Source organism: Mesoplodon densirostris, chromosome 6 (assembly GCF_025265405.1).
Source record: "Mesoplodon densirostris isolate mMesDen1 chromosome 6, mMesDen1 primary haplotype, whole genome shotgun sequence".
Lineage (NCBI taxonomy): Eukaryota > Metazoa > Chordata > Mammalia > Artiodactyla > Ziphiidae > Mesoplodon > Mesoplodon densirostris.
In genome coordinates this window covers 11120532-11135861 of record NC_082666.1, presented here as the reverse complement: position 1 = coordinate 11135861, position 15330 = coordinate 11120532, and the positions used below count along the sequence as shown (strand labels likewise).

The window sequence follows — 15330 nt, the reverse complement described above, 5'->3', positions numbered from 1 at the left end:
CATAGTATCAATAGTGTACACATGTCAATCTGCCATTTACTTTCTGCGTGACCGTGGCCAGTAGATGTTACCTTTGTGAGCCTCAGTTTTCTCACCTATTAAATGGGGATCATTGAAGGGTTGTTGTAGAGATTAAAGGAAGTTCTAGGTTTGGATGCAGTGCCATAGCTCCTGGCACACAGTAGGTACTCAGTACGGGCTGGCTGCCTTCCTTCTTTCCTAGCAAAGGAAAATGGAACCTTAAAGCACTGAGACTAGGGCCACCCCTTTACAGGGCCTAAGGGGGGGATAATAGGACCCAGTGACGTATGAAAGCTGGTTTGCACTGGCTGGTGAGAGCTAACTGTTAAATAAGAGCAGGTTGTTAAATATTTGGGAATTCCAGAACAGTTGTTGATAGGTTTAAATCAGCTGTGCTGGGAGTACTTTACACCATGGAAATTGGCAAACACTACTAAGGGATTTTTTTTGTTTGTTTCTAGTAAAGGCATATAGTATGGGATTTGCCGGAAGTAGGAAGTGACTCATGGTATCATTATGCTTATTTTACAGATGAGACCCTGGAGCTAGCTGTGCCAGTGAAATGTATCTGCATATCACTTATAAATTACAGCTTCACTATTTCCCCACTGTGTGAGCTTGGGCGAGCCATGTGACCTCTTTGAGCCTGTTTTGTCAGGCAGAGAAACTGAGGCAAACACCCAGCTGGATGAGTTGCGCAAAGGGAGGTAACCCTGGCGCCCATCTCACTGGCTTGTTGGGATGATTAAAAGAAATGACAATTGTAAAATGTAAAGTGCTAGTTTCTGAGCCTGATAAACAGTTGATACTGATATTCTTTTCAGCCAGGAGCTGGCTTGGTATCTTCATCTCATCCTAACCTGGTGAGAAAGTTTCCCAGTGAGGACACTGAGGCTCTAGCTGGTGAGGTAGCTTCTTCCAGGGCTGTGCTGCTAGCAGGTGGCAAAGCAGACTGCGAAGCCTGGTCTGATTGGCTCCAGGGCTGAGGTTTTGCCGAGGGCCTTGGCCCCAGCCCAGCTCTGGGGGGCTGATTGCAGAGCTTGGGTGGTGGTATTTGGCAACTGGCTTCAGGCAGAACGTGTGGGGTCAAAGTGGCTACCTTGCCCAGGTCGGCCTGAGCAACTCGGCTCAGAACCCAAAGCCTGCAGCTCTGAGCTGAGCAGTGCCCAAACACAGCTCCTTATTCAGGGGTTCTGGAGCCCCCAGAACTCACTGCCTCTCCTCCGATGCACCTCTCTACCCATACACCCTGCCTCAGGGGAATCACCCCAAAACAGCAATGGCCACCCTTCACCAAGTGCCTCAGACTATCACGGAATGAGGGAGAATGCATTTTCTTTCCCAGTGATGGGTTAGACCTTCTCTGCTCCCACTTCTGGCACAGAGGGCTGCTTTGGGGCTGGGGGGAGGGAGTGGCAGTGCAAGCCCCTCCTCAGAGAAACCTAATCAAGCCTTTTCTGATTCCCGCCGCTGCCCTCTTCCTCCTTGCTCCAGTTCCCGTTTTGCCAGCCACCAGCCTCCATCTGGTCCCTCCACCCCTCGCCCCCAGCACAATTCTGGCATGTCCTGATGCCTGGAAAAATTACACCCATTCCCAGAAAGCCAGGGGCAGGGCTGGGAAACCTAACAACCAAAGGCCCATCTCCTCCTTCAGAGCACTTCCCTCATTTGGGGTATCTGGGGTCGATGGATGGATGGTGTCATCAGCCCTAAATCCAGAGGTCTCCCAGCCTCCATCTGCTCTGAGAGCATCCACCCCCGTGGTGGGCACAGGGGAGGCCTCAGGCCCAGAGGAGACTCACTTTAGCCCCGTGTCCCAGGAGTTTCAGGAAGGGCAGTTGGACCCCTCACTTGGCCCCCAAAGCCAGGTAGACACCTGGATGCCTCGGAGAGAAATATGGCCAGCATGGGACCCTGCTGACTCAGTTCAAAGCAGAATTCTGGACCCATCAGATGCCCCCTTAAATTGTGTTTTAGACAAACTGGTTAACCATGTTAATTTTCTCATCTGTAAACTCTCTCATCCAGACATTGACACCCATGTCACACACAGAGCCAATGAGTTGACTACACAAGGGCTTGACTCAGTGCCCGACTGAGATGATCAGCTATTTATTCACTTGGCAAGATATTGTTTTATTTGACATGAATAACAGGGTGGCCATATAACTTATTGTCCAATACAGGACACTTTTGAGAGTGAAAGGGGACACTACCACTGATGCTGAGACAGGAGGCATAGACCAGAACTGTCCTAGGCACGCAAGGACTTCCAGTCACACCATGAATCTCATGTCTCCCCTGTGTCAGGCTCCGGGCAGCTGCACAAGGCCCAGGAGGATCCATCACCACCCCTCCCCCAGGGAGGAGAGAAAAGAAGCCACAGCCAGACAGTCTCACTCAGCTCAATATCAGGAGAGAACAGGCATCCAGAAAGCAAAGCAGGGCCAAAGTCCCAGTGTTTTGTGAGCTTATGAAAATCCTTCGGAGGCCAAAATAACATTTCCACAGTCCCCCATCTCCAGATCTGATGCCTCTTGGCAGCCACAAATGCCAACATAGGGGTGCAGTGGTTTTGAGTGTTCCTAGCAGGGACTGACAGAGCACCCACTCCTTTGTTAATTTAGTATCAACAGTCTCTGAGTCTCAGTTTGCTCATCTGCAAAATGGGCAAATGGGCATCACTACCTCAAACTGTAGTGGAGGAGGTCAGTTAAGAGAACATACATGAAAGGCACAGTTCTTGGTGCTCATTACGAGTTAGGGTTTGAATCTGTTCATTGAAACACCAAGTAGGGCCTCCCTGGTGGCGCAAGTGGTTGAGAGTCCGCCTGCCGATGCAGGGGATGCGGGTTCGTGCCCCGGTCTGGGAGGATCCCATATGCCGCGGAGCGGCTGGGCCCGTGAGCCATGGCCGCTGAGCCTGCGCGTCCGGAGCCTGCGCTCCGCAACGGGGGAGGCCACAACAGTGAGAGGCCCGCATACCACAAAAAAAAAAAAAAAAAAAAAAAAAAAAAGAAACACCGAGGTTTGGTGGCAGGACCTGCAGGGATGTAGCAACATCACTGGGTGCATCTCTGCCTCTTCCTGTCTGCATGCTCTTGAGCCAGTCCCATCTGGAATGATAATCCCCAAAGTCCCCCTCCACCATCACCTTAACTGTAGACAGTTAACTTGTGTTGTTCCCACATCCCGGGGCCTCCTGGGTGGGGGTGTCTACCAGGTCAAGCCTCTAGCAGACTCAAAGTTGGCGACCAAGGCTGCCAAAGGCTGGAGGAGATAACTGTTTAGCAGTTACCACAGGATCAGCAAAGCGTGAAAATCTTACAAGATGATTCCCTCTGGGCAGAAGAGCCCTGACACCTTGCACTTAATGTACCATTCCTTAGAGCATCGTCTTAGCTTCCCCAGATCTTCCAGCCTAGGAGCACAGCACTTAACTCTTCACCAAGCATTTTCAGGAATACAATTTCATGTGACCCCTGTCATCCTGTGATAGAGACTGACTGTCCCCATTTTACAGATGAGCAAACTGAGGCTCAGAATGAAGAAGTGGATTGCCTGAACGCACACAGCTGAGTTTTCAAGTTTCAAAAGAACCCATGTCTGGGCTCTTTCATCCATCCAACGCACCTCTGGAGCTGAGAATAATACAAAAGAAAAATTAGCCCCAAAGCCAAACCTCACAAATGAACATCGTGGCCATTGGAGAAATTGCTCTTCTATGCCCCTCCAATGTTTCCTGTTTTTCTTGTTCCCCAATCAGACCGTAAGTCCCTGAGGGCAGGGACCATGGCTGAAAGTTCTGTCATATCCCACAGTGCTTAGAAAAGTACACAGCGAAGGTGCTTGCTAAACGTGGATTAAATGCAAATATTTTGAAATATTATACAGTCATAGAAAAAGAAACAGTTCTTTTTTTTTTTTTTTTTTTTTTGCCGTACGCGGGCCTCTCACTGTTGTGGCCTCTCCTGTTGTGGAGCACAGGCTCCGGACGCACAGGCTCAGTGGCCATGGCTCACGGGCCCAGCCGCTCCGCGGCATGTGGGATCTTCCCAGACTGGGGCACGAACCCATGTCCCCTGCATCGGCAGGCAGATCCTCAACCACTGTGCCACCAAGGAAGCCCAAGGAAATAGTTCTTTATGGAGTGATAGGAAGTAGTCTCCAAGAAGTGAAGGAAACACAAGTTGTATAGCATTGTAGATCAGATGCTATCATTTGCATGAAAAAGAAAAGAAGAAAAAATACACACACATGTATATATACACACACACACACACACAAAAACACACTGTCTGGGAGCAGAGTGTGCTTGGCAACGCTCGTTCCCTCCAGGGAAAAGAAGGAGGTAGCTGGGGATGGGGGTGGAAAGGAAATTTTCACCATTTTTTTCCTGCACCTTTGAACTTTGACCTGTGGGCAACTGTGGGCATTTATTTATTCAAAAAAAATTAATAAATCTTAAAAAAATTAAACTAGCTAAAAATAAGGTTTGCTATTTTAAAAAGTCAGCCATATGATGGCATGGAGGGGAGTGATGCTTCCTGCATTCCCAGTCCTCACCAAAACGTTCAGTTGGTTTTCCAGCATGCACCGAGCAACGGGAAATCCTAAAAGGTCAAGGTCGCATTTTGCCAGTCAAGAAACTGCCCCAGGGTCACACAGGGAGCGAAGGGCAGAGCTGGGGTGGAAGGGAGCCCTGACTGCAGTCCTGACTCCCTTCGCAGCCAGCTGGGGTTGCTGTTCCTGAAAATCCCCATAAACTCTTGTGAAAGTTCTTGATCAGATACACAGACAGACATCAGGAGGTGGAGAGGAGCCTAGCAGACAAGAGGCCTGTATTTCATAAAGTAAAATCTGAATCCCCCCATGCAGTGACCTTTGCAAGCAAACAGGGTGACCCTAAAGTTTATCAAATAAATCAAGACACTTTTGAAGTGAAAAGGAGTGCTATTAATAATCACACTCAGACGATAAGAACAAACAAGTGTTCCTGGGAAAACCCAGACCATCCCCCCAAAATGCCCACCATCGGAAAGCTGGCAAGAGGACATTTTGGACAAAGGGGCTTCAAAGAACCTGGTGTGATCCTAGTACTTTATGGCTCCCTCTCCCCCCACTACCACTCCCCCCAAATACTGACAACAATATAAGCTTTGGGTAAACCCAGGTCCAAACCAGTTTCTTTCTCTGAGCCTCAGCTTCTTTATCTGTAAAACAGAAATCCTGACCCCCACCTCGAGGGATGCTGGGAGAATGCAGAGCCCGGCATGGAGAAGGCGCCCGGCAAGAGTAGTTTCTCTTCCCCTCATGCAGAGAGATAATGAAACGACACAGGCTTAATCCTGAAACCCTTGGGGGTGAACAGAGAGCCTTTCTCCTAGACCAGATTCACAAACGCTGTGGGAGGGAGTGTCAGGCATTGTGTGTGGGGGGCTGTTGATTCTAATTCTGGGAGTCGGTTTGCAAAGCACCTCTTAACAGTGACTCATTTGGGGACTCACAGAAAAATCCTTTGCGTTAAAAACAAAAGTTGAGTGGGGCTCAGGTTGCATTGTACCATTTCTCTCTACCTACCGGTGCCGTGGCCGGGGTAGTGAGGGTAGTGTGGGGCACTTGGAGTGTCTCTGGGCAGAGTTTAACCTGGTTTTTCCCCCAGCATGTCACCAGGGGCTGGGACCAGGCCAGTGGGAAGTAAGTAGGAGGTGAGGAAGAGGAAGGCCAGGAAAACAGGGTGGGGATGATTCCCCCACAACCCCTCAAGTCCTGCTGCTGCAGCCTCCTGGCTCTAGAAGCCTACAGCCCTAGGCCCTCCTGTTCCTGAATTATAGTCCCAGAGGGAGGGAAGGCGGCCAGGACTTCTTCAGTCCCCTAACACTCAGCAGCAGCCAACAGTTGGCCTGCAGCCAGACCCATCTCTGATGATGATGGTTGGCTGTGTGACCTGTGGCACACTTCTTGACCTCTCTGAGCCTCAGTTTCCTAAATGGCAAATGAGGACACTGGGAGTACCTGTTACAGGGGCTCTGTGAGGCCGGGAACAGGCTGTACAAATGGTAGATGCTTATACAGACATGCGTGGGTGTCCCAGTGGTTCTTTCCTCAGTGGTCTGGTGCTGCTCCCAAAGTTTCCTTCAAAAAGGAATTTCAGGTTTTTGCTCTGTAGCGTACTAGAATGGTTCTTGGAGCACGAACCTGTCCTATACACAGAGGACCTCTTCCCTCACTCCCTCATACAGCCCTCTGTTCAAATGTCAGCTCTTCAGAGAGGCCTTCTCCCAGCACTCTCTATGAAAAAGCACCCCCGGTTGGGGCTTCCCTGCTGTCGCAGTGGTTGAGAGTCTGCCTGCCGATGCAGGGGACGCGGGTTCATGCCCCGGTCCGGGAAGATCCCACATGCCGTGGAGCGGCTAGGCCCGTGAGTCATGGCCGCTGGGCCTGCGCGTCCAGAGCCTGTGCTCCGCAACGGGAGACGCCACAACAGTGAGAGGCCTGCGTACCGCAAAAAAAACAAAAACCAACACCCCTGGGGTGCTTTCCTCCCCCCTCTTTGCTTTATTTTCTCCACCAAACCTATTTTCCTTGCCATGCCAGATACTTTTCTTTTCCCCCACCTCCCACCCCCAGATTGAAGCCCCAAGAGAGTCTGGGCTGTATTTTGTTCATGACTATAACCCAGTGCCTAGACTAGCATCTGACCCATAGAAGGTGCTCTATGTGTCGAGTGAATGAATGAATGAATGAATGAATGTTTCCTGCACGAATATAGCCAATATCACCCACCTACGAGTAAGACTGCCACACAATCTCAGAACTTCTATTACTTTCTCTTGTTTTATGCAATGTTTATTTTTTATATTTAACTGTTCAATCTATCTGGCATTTATTGTGAAGTATATCATGTGAGGTGAGGCTGTAATCAGATCCCCAAGTAACGGCTAACCAATTTGCAAAATGATCCATTTCATCCCTGTCGCTTTGTAGAAGGGTTGGCTCCTCTGGACGGGCTGCTGCCCTGTCTGCCCCTTCTTGTATCAGCAGCACAGAATCAGACTGTTCACATCCTAGATTAAGCACACAGGCACAGGAATCAGATCATCTGCGGTCCAGTTTCTAGCTCAACCACTTACCAGCTGGGTGACTTTGGGCAAGAGAATTTGTTTCTCTAAGCTTCAGTTCTAGGCCTCATTTACCCCATCTGTAAAATGGGCACGAAAGCAGCATAAAGTCTCCTTCAAATAATGGCTGTGGGACTGAACAGCACCAGGCAGGCAGAGTGTGAAGCCATGAGCCTGGCACACAGTGGGTGTTCAGTTGGTGTCATGATTGTCAGAGATCCGAGCCAGCTGAAACATGTCCATTCATTGGGCAAACAGGCCCAGTGGGTATCCCCCTGTGCCCAGCACGGTGACCAAGCTGAACAGCTGGCAGGCAGCCAGCATCAGTCCCTGGTTCCTGCCTTCCTGCGGGACACAGCACAGTTTTGCATGTAGAGGAAAAGCAGCGAGTGTGGAAACAGGAACTGTCTGGGCCAGGAGCGTCCCCTTTTGGGGGGTGGGGTCCCCCTAGGAAGTGAAGCAGGGAACTGAGCTGCTGCCTTTGGGCACCCATACAGACTCTGTCTCCTTCGAGGGGGTGTTAAGCATTCATTAGCAGAGTCTTACTTCTTCCAGAAACCTCTGCACATTGATTCTTAGTGGTCTTGGGGTGTACAGGAAGTGGGGAGCTCCAGATGAGGAGACGTTGGCCCTCTGAGGGCAGAGAGAAGTGCCTTCACCACAGCGAGATACCCTTGGAGCCTACTTCAGTGCCCGCATTCAGCAGGCGCAAAATAAACGCTTGTTGATTAACCGATTTCAGAATCTCCAGGGCTGTGACGGAAGCAAAGTTAGGTGATGGGTATCCAAAGATGCGTGGGAGGGGTCCACGGGGTTGACTGACTGCAGACCCTAAGTGTCTAGAGCCCGAGAAGAAGGGGAGATGCTGGACCTGACTCGCTGTGTGATCTGGGCCTCAGTTTCCCCAGCTTTGAAATGGGGAGGGGTCCTCGGCTAAGTGGGCTTGGGAGAGTGAGGGGATCTGGCTTCGGTGAGGGCGCCGCCCAGGCGCCCCCCAAGCCTGCGTGGCGGCAGCGCGCACGAGCGCAGGGGGCGGCGCGGCCCCGCGGCGGGGAGGGGCGGGAGCGCGCGCGCGGGCCCGCGCAGGCGGCGGCGGAACCCAGCGGACGAGCGTGCAGCTGCGGCGCCGCCAACTCGTGTGGGACCCACCGCTCCCGCCGACCGTGCGCCGGTCCTCCCTACGGCAGCCGAGCCCGCCCGCGAGCCGGTGAGTGGCCTGGGGCCGGGGCCCGACCGGATCGGGCCGGCGCGGGCCGGGGAAGGGGCGGAGGCCGGGCCGCGGGGCAGTCACCCACTCTCGGGCCGAGCGGGGCGCGCGTGCCCGCGCACGCGCCCGGGGCTCCGCGGGGGACAGCGGGCGGGTGTGCACGCGGGAGGTCGGGACGCGCGTGAGCGTGCGAGTCTGAGTGTGTCCCCGGCCGTGCGTCCGAGCGTGCGTGGGCGGCGTGTCCATCTGTCCCTCCTGGTGTGTTCGCAGGAGTGTGCGCGTGCCTGTGGCCGAGTTGGTGCGTGTGCACCTCGGAGCGTCGGGGTGGTGGGGTGGTGGAGTTTGGTGTGAGTGAGTGCGGGGCAAGCGGGCATGGCTCCCACTTAGCCATTTATTGAGTGTTTACTATGTGCCAGGCGCTTCATGTGGGTTCTCATTTTTGTGACCGAGAATGTGTGGATTCTGGGTGTATGTGTGCGCGCGCACACGTGGGAGTGTTCACAAGTGATTTTTGTGTGTATTTATGAGCCCTTGAAGGCAAAAGTGTACACATGTGGATGTGAATGTGTAATTTGTGTACAGGAGCATGCGAGTATGTTTGCTATGGAGGCTGAGGGCCCCCTTTGCGCCCACCAGGCCTACTGCGTGATGTGCCCGCCGCTGCCCCGGATGTCAGGGGAACCCGTGGAGAGAAGCAGGCCTGGTGTGGGCACCCTGTGGGTGCTGGGTTTTCTTTGGTGAATGAGAGGCCAGAGGTCAGATCGCAGAGCCCAGCCGGGCCTGAGCAGGACCACTGGCGGACCCTCCATGGGGCTCCAGACTGGGCTGGGGCTGCGCTGGGCCTGGTGGAGCCTCTTGGCCTGGCACTGGAGGACCTGTATTCAATTTTCCCAAAAACTCTTCTGTGTCCCCTGGCTTTGTTCTTGCCCCTCTCTGGCCCTGGTGAATTTTAACCCTTTCCCCAGGCCCAGGGTGGGGCTGACCCTGGGGAGACCAGGGGTCCAGGGACACTTGTCTGTGTATCTGGGGGTGCCTCTCTGCCTGCCTTACTAAGTAGATAGATATTCATCTGATTCATTTGTATCGAGCCTGGGCTCCAAGTGTGAGCCCCCAAGACAGTAACAAATTGATCACAGCAGGCTTGGGACACTGTCTTCCGAGGTCTGTCCTTGAAGTTTTAACTGACAGTTTTTGGTGTGCTTTATAAACGTTGAAAATCTCTGCAGTCGAAAGTGTGAATTGCTTTAAGGCAAACTTTAGAATCTCTGGAGCTCCCTAGTTCCTCTGGATTGTCAAAATTTGGCTTGCCTTTCTGAGGGGAACATGTCGTCTTAGGAGCTCAGTGTGTGCGCAGGCGAACCTTGGAGGGACGTTTTAAAAACCGTGGCGTTAATGGAAGAAGAATTTCATTGAAAGGCATGCAGAGCCGGCTGAAAGCGCCTGTTCCCCACGCAGCAGCTTACTGAGTGAACTTTGGATGTCTTCTTTTAGCAAACAAAACCTGGAAGGAAACAAAAAAGACCCACATTCTTTTTCTTTTTTGTCCTAAAAAATGGAAAAAAAAAAAAAACCAAACCCACCTCTGGGTGTGCTGGAAATGCTGCCTCCCCTCCCCCAGTAAGGCCAGGCCCTCCCTCAATCCCCCACCCCCAAATAAAATATGCCTGTGGGGAGCTGTGGATGAGTCACTCCCTGGCAGAGAGCCCCACGGGCAAACATTTGGGAAGGTTCTTGCCTAACTTCCCAGAAGAAAGGCCCAGGATTTAAAATGGTCCCTGCGGTTTGTCAGCCTCTGCCGTCCCGTCTGCTTCGGAAATGACTAAAAAGTAGTTTCTACCTCCGCAAAATAAAGTCTCAGACTTAAGCAGCAGCCCAGGTTGGTCTGGGTAGAGGGCCGTTCAGGGTTCAAGAAACGGAGCTCCTGGCTTTGCCAGATGGCACTTCTGGAGGCTTCAAGCAAGGAAGGAGCAGGGGAAGGGAATTCACATTTATGGAGCACCGACTGTGTGCCGGGCACTGTTCTGGGTGCCACAGTCCTCCCAAAAGTCAGGCTGTGGAGCGTGGCTTCTGGGTTTATACGCACAAGGAAATTAAGGCTCAGAGAGTTCGAGCCGTGTCCTGGGACCACAGAGAGGAGGTGGCAGCAGAATCCTGTCACCTGCCTGACTTCAAGCCCATCCTCTTTCCATTGCACCAGGATTTGCCTTCTGAAGGTGCATGGACTGGGTGCTGAGTGCTTTAAACGTACATACACTTAGTTAATTTTCACTGTGAGGTAGGGGTTATTATCTCCATTTTACAGATGAGAAAACTGAGGCTAAGCGATGAAATGTGCACAATTTTATGAAAGTTATGCACCATGGCTAATGGCCACCATTTATGGAGGGTATTCCATGTGCCAGGCACGGTACTAAAAGCTTTAATTGCCTTATTTCACTCAATCCACTCACCAACATCATGAGATGGGAACAATCATGATGCCCCTTTTACAGGTGAGGGCACTAGGGCACAGAGCGATTAAATCGTGAAGATCACATGATAATATACGGTTGATCTTGGATTTGAACCCAGGCTTGACTGAGCAGAGCCCATATTCTCTCCACCGATCCTGGAAGGTCACAGTGGCTGTGTACCATGTGTCTGGCACAGTGCGAATGTTTGGGGTTGCTATCCTGATCTTACAGAGAGGAAGATGAAGTTAAGTAACTTGGGCAGGGTCATAAACTGGCAAATGGCAAAGTCAGGAGCCAAACCCACATCTCTGATTCCAGAGTTGAAGTTCTTAACTTTAAACCAGGGCTGTCTGCCTTTGTCCTGCTGTGGATTAAGACATGCTGGGTTCTTTGCTGGGCTCCAGACTTCTGGGAGAGGTCTTCCTGAAGGCACTACCATCCTTCCTCGTCCACACTTGCCCCTCTGGTGCAGAGGAACCAGAGCTATCAGATAGAAAGGGCCACAGTTCACATTTTTTCTTTCCTCTCAAAGTGCCAAAAATTGGTTTCAGAAGGGAAGTGTCAAAAACAGTTGTCAAAAAGAGAAGAATATTCCCTTCCCCTTCTTGGGTCAGACCAAGCCAGGGAGGTAGAGGGTGGAGAGTGGAGGCCCCTGGTGAGTCATCCGAGATTGCATACGGGTTGGCACCTCCAGGCTTGTGTGGGGTGGAAGCAACCTAGGACACTGCCCTCAGGAAGAACCCGGCGTCCTGACCCCTGATGATGGCCAGTTACCTCCACGGGGCCTGACTCTCAATTCTGAATATCTGACAACAGCGTCATTTCTACGTAGGCTTCTTGTCACTTACTTACCATTTCAGTCCTGTGCCTGTCTCTTTTCCCCGTTCATTTCCATTTACATCACGGTTTATACTACACTGTACTGGAAAGGAATGTTGTGTGCGAAGACCTGTGTGGTTTTGGGTGTGGGGTGCTCCTGCGAGCGTCCTTTGGTGTTGAAAAGAAAAGGTATTTCTCTCCCTTCCAAGTATGTTCTGCAAATTGATGAACATTTGCAAATTGCTTTGAGATGCGTTAATTTAAGGTGTGAAATAATAGATCTTGTGCGAAGGCCCAGCCGCATTTCTGGCATTGATGGATTTCTCTCCCGTCTGGCCTGTGATTTGGGGAGGTAAAAATAGTCCTTGTTTCTACATTTTTATCTCTCTCTCTCTTTTTTTTTTTTTTGCTGACATCATTCTTAGGAAACTGTTTTGCCCATGCCATGGGCCTTTCCTTGGCCATCGCCTCAGATGGTGGTCAGAACTTGGAGCTCTGGGGAAAGGGTGCTCATGGAGTGAGGGGTTGTCTGGGTGGTCTGGCACCCGTGGGTGTCTGTGAATTTGCTTTGAAAGGTGAAGGATGGCCACGCTTGGCCAAAAGACCCTCGGTGGCTTTTGGTATTTGCCTGTTTTCTCACTTCTGATTCTTGGGTAGTGACAAGATAGCCTTTTGGGAAAATGTTAACTTAAAGAGAAAAAAGTCAGGCCAGTGGCTTCATCCATCCCTATCTGAGCTGGGTGGCATACACACAGCCCCTTCCTTTGGCCAAAACTGAAATAGACCAACGGCCTCCTCAGACAGGAGCTGACATTGGGGCAAATCAGTTGGTGGTGTAATTTCCTGTGACGTTTAATTTGGGAACTTGAACTTGGAGAGTGATCTAGCGTTTTGACATCTGTCCCTCTAACAAGACTTACTTGTGTGGAAACAAACCCTCATACATAACCTCTGCCGTTGTCTCCAATTCTGGATTTTTCCACAGACAACTTCTCGGGTGGTCTGGTGGCAAAGGCCGGGTCTTCTAGCCAGGCCTTCTCGGCATCTACCAGCAGGATCACTGCACCCCAAACCCGACTCAACACTGTGGCTGGCTCTGTTTTGGGCGGTGGGGGAGGCTGGATGAGGGGCCTGCAGAATTGAAAGGTGGCCAGCTGGGATCTGAAATGCATTCAGTTCCAACGGCCTTGATCCGTGTGGAGCCAGTCTTTCTTTCTCTTAGACATCTGCATGATGGTGACCTCACAGAAAAGAAAAAGGGGCTTTATGTAAGAATTCCATAGAGTGTGAAGGAATTCCGACAAGGGAAGGGGGAGGGAGGCTGCCAATGAGAGCCTGCAGGGCCTGCGTTTCCCGGAGTTGTTTAACCCTCACACTTCAAAATTACGCTGGGGGAGGGGACAGTGCTTGATCCTAGTGAATGGAGAGCCGAGAGCTGTTTAAGGAGAATGTTCCGAGGTCCCTGAGTTGTAGTTGAGGCCACTGGGTTTAGTCCTTCAGGCCCGTTATCACAGCACGTGGGCAGTGGAGGTGGAATTTGTACTCCGCCCCTTTCCCCAAGGCCTGCCCTCTCTTTTCCTCATTGTCCCCAAAGTCTTTGAAATTGGGGATTGTCGGGAAGAGACCTGCAAAGGGACAGAGTTACTATATAAACCACCCTCAGCTCTGATCAGTCCAAGCTGCAAATGAGGGATTCGGTAGGCTCACCATCCAGAGAAGAGCTGCATGCCCATTTTACAGGATGGAAACTGAGGCCCAGAGAGGGGAAGGCACTCACCCACAACCCAAATGAGTGAGGTGGGAGGTCCAGACCTGCCACTTGTGAAAAAGTCATTCACCTCTGGGAGCCTGTTTCCTCATCCAGAAAACAGGAGCAGTATTATGACCTCATAAAGCGTGAGGGAAGAACTAAATAAAATAATGCATACAAAATGCTCAGCATGTGGATAACACCTCATAAGAGCTTGATGAGAGACTAGGAACTATTTAATTACCGAGGGTCACAGGGCTGGGAAGGTCATCTCTTTGTCAGGAGCATTTTCAGTGCCCTTGTATCTTGAGGCCCGAAACAAGGTTAAAAGGGGGTGTCGGGGGCCCCTCCAGGTAGGTGCCCCTGAAGCACTTTTCTATGACCATGACCCTCAAAATAGAGTGGAGGAGACAATGACAATTTGGAAAGAGGCAGGATCTTTTTTTTTTTTAATAAATTTATTTATTTATTTTTGGCTGCATTGGGTCTTCATTGCTGCTCACGGGCATTCTCTAGCTGCAGAGAGCGGGAACTACTCAGGCCGTTGGAACTGAACTCTTCGTTGCGGAGCACGGGCTCTAGGCGCGCAGGCTTCAGTAGTTGTGGCACGTGGGCTTCAGTAGTTGTGGCACGCGGGCTCAGTAGTCGCGGCGCACGGGCTTAGTGGCTCCACGGCATGTGGGATCTTTCCAGACCAGGGCTCGAACCCATGTCACCTTCATTGGCAGGCGGATTCTTAACCACTGCGCCACCAGGGAAGTCCCAAGAGGCAAGATTTAAATGTCAGGGTAGCCCTGGGCATCTCAGGGAAATGTTTAGAAATCAGTATTTTGCTTTCCTGTCTACCCTGCCCCCCTGCCAGACCCACGGAGAGGAACGTGAGCCTTATAAGTTTTTGGTGCATTCTCTTGGAGTTGAAGGGTCTCGGGAGGCCCCGAGAGCTGTGTCAGCCATGGTGTGTTATTAAGCAAGGCAGATGTTTTGTTAATTATTTACACAGCACTGGCCCCATCAGAGGTCTGTGCTGATGGAGCGGCTGTCGCAGACCTGGGCCGGGGGCAGGAGGTTCTTGGTTGGAAGTGAGCAGGTGGCCCTCTCCACCGACAGGGTCCTCACAGATTCTGCACAGTGAGGGCTGAGGGAGTCTGTGCGTGTTTGGCGCCCCCTAAGCTACTGGGGCTCCCTCAGGCTGGCTTGTCTTCCCTGAGGGAGAGGAGTGATCTTTGTCCCCCGGGACTGGCTGCTGTCGTGAGGTAGCTTCTGTGGGCTTTTGGCCAGCTCTTCACATCTGAGACCCCGCCTTGGTGTGTGTGGTGAGGGGAGAGCATCAGCGGGCTCTGGAGATCTTTGAATCCAGCACCTCCCCAGCAGTCAGCTCAGGCTAGGGCTTCATGTGGGCCCAGCCTCTACTTGCTCATCTGGCAAGTGGGCCAGTAACGCCAGGCTCAAGGCCCTTGATTCTCGGGCACTGTTTGGCGTGATTTGCCTTAGAAACCCAAGTTTAGGATTAGAACTCTGAAAAGAAAGGGTCTGGGATCAGAGCCTTCCCTGAAAGGCCATTAAGGATGGGGGATGTCAGCTCCCTGAAGGGGGAGGGGAAGAGATAAACCTACCGTCTTCAGCCTCGGCCCTTCTCCTCTTTCCTCTTTTATATAAGGAGGTTTTGCTCAGGTGTCATTTTAAGAAAGGTTCTTATACGAAACGTTCAAAATCTATAAATCCTTAGAGACAGAAAGGAGGTTGGTGGTTATCAGGGGTGTGGGGGAGGGGAGAATGGGGAGAAGCTGCTTAATGGGTACAGGGTTTCCCTCTGGGATGATGAAAATGTTTTGGAACCAGGTAGAGGTTGTGGTTACACAACATTGGGAATGTACTAAATGCCCCTTAATTTTTACTTTAAAATGGTTAATTTTATTTGGAAAAAAATTTTTTATAAGAAAAGTTTCTGGGGCTTCCCTG

General features: G+C 51.4%; 1 protein-coding gene across 1 annotated transcript in view; it reads left to right on the top strand.

The window, feature by feature from the left end:
• The first annotated feature begins 8210 nt into the window (after positions 1-8210).
• NEK6 (NIMA related kinase 6) overlaps positions 8211-15330 on the top strand; it is an 83391-nt gene continuing 76271 nt past the window's right edge. Inside the window, exon 1 of the mRNA XM_060101061.1 lies at positions 8211-8349. The gene's annotated coding sequence lies outside the window, so the exon portion shown is untranslated. The remainder of the gene's footprint in view (positions 8350-15330) is intronic.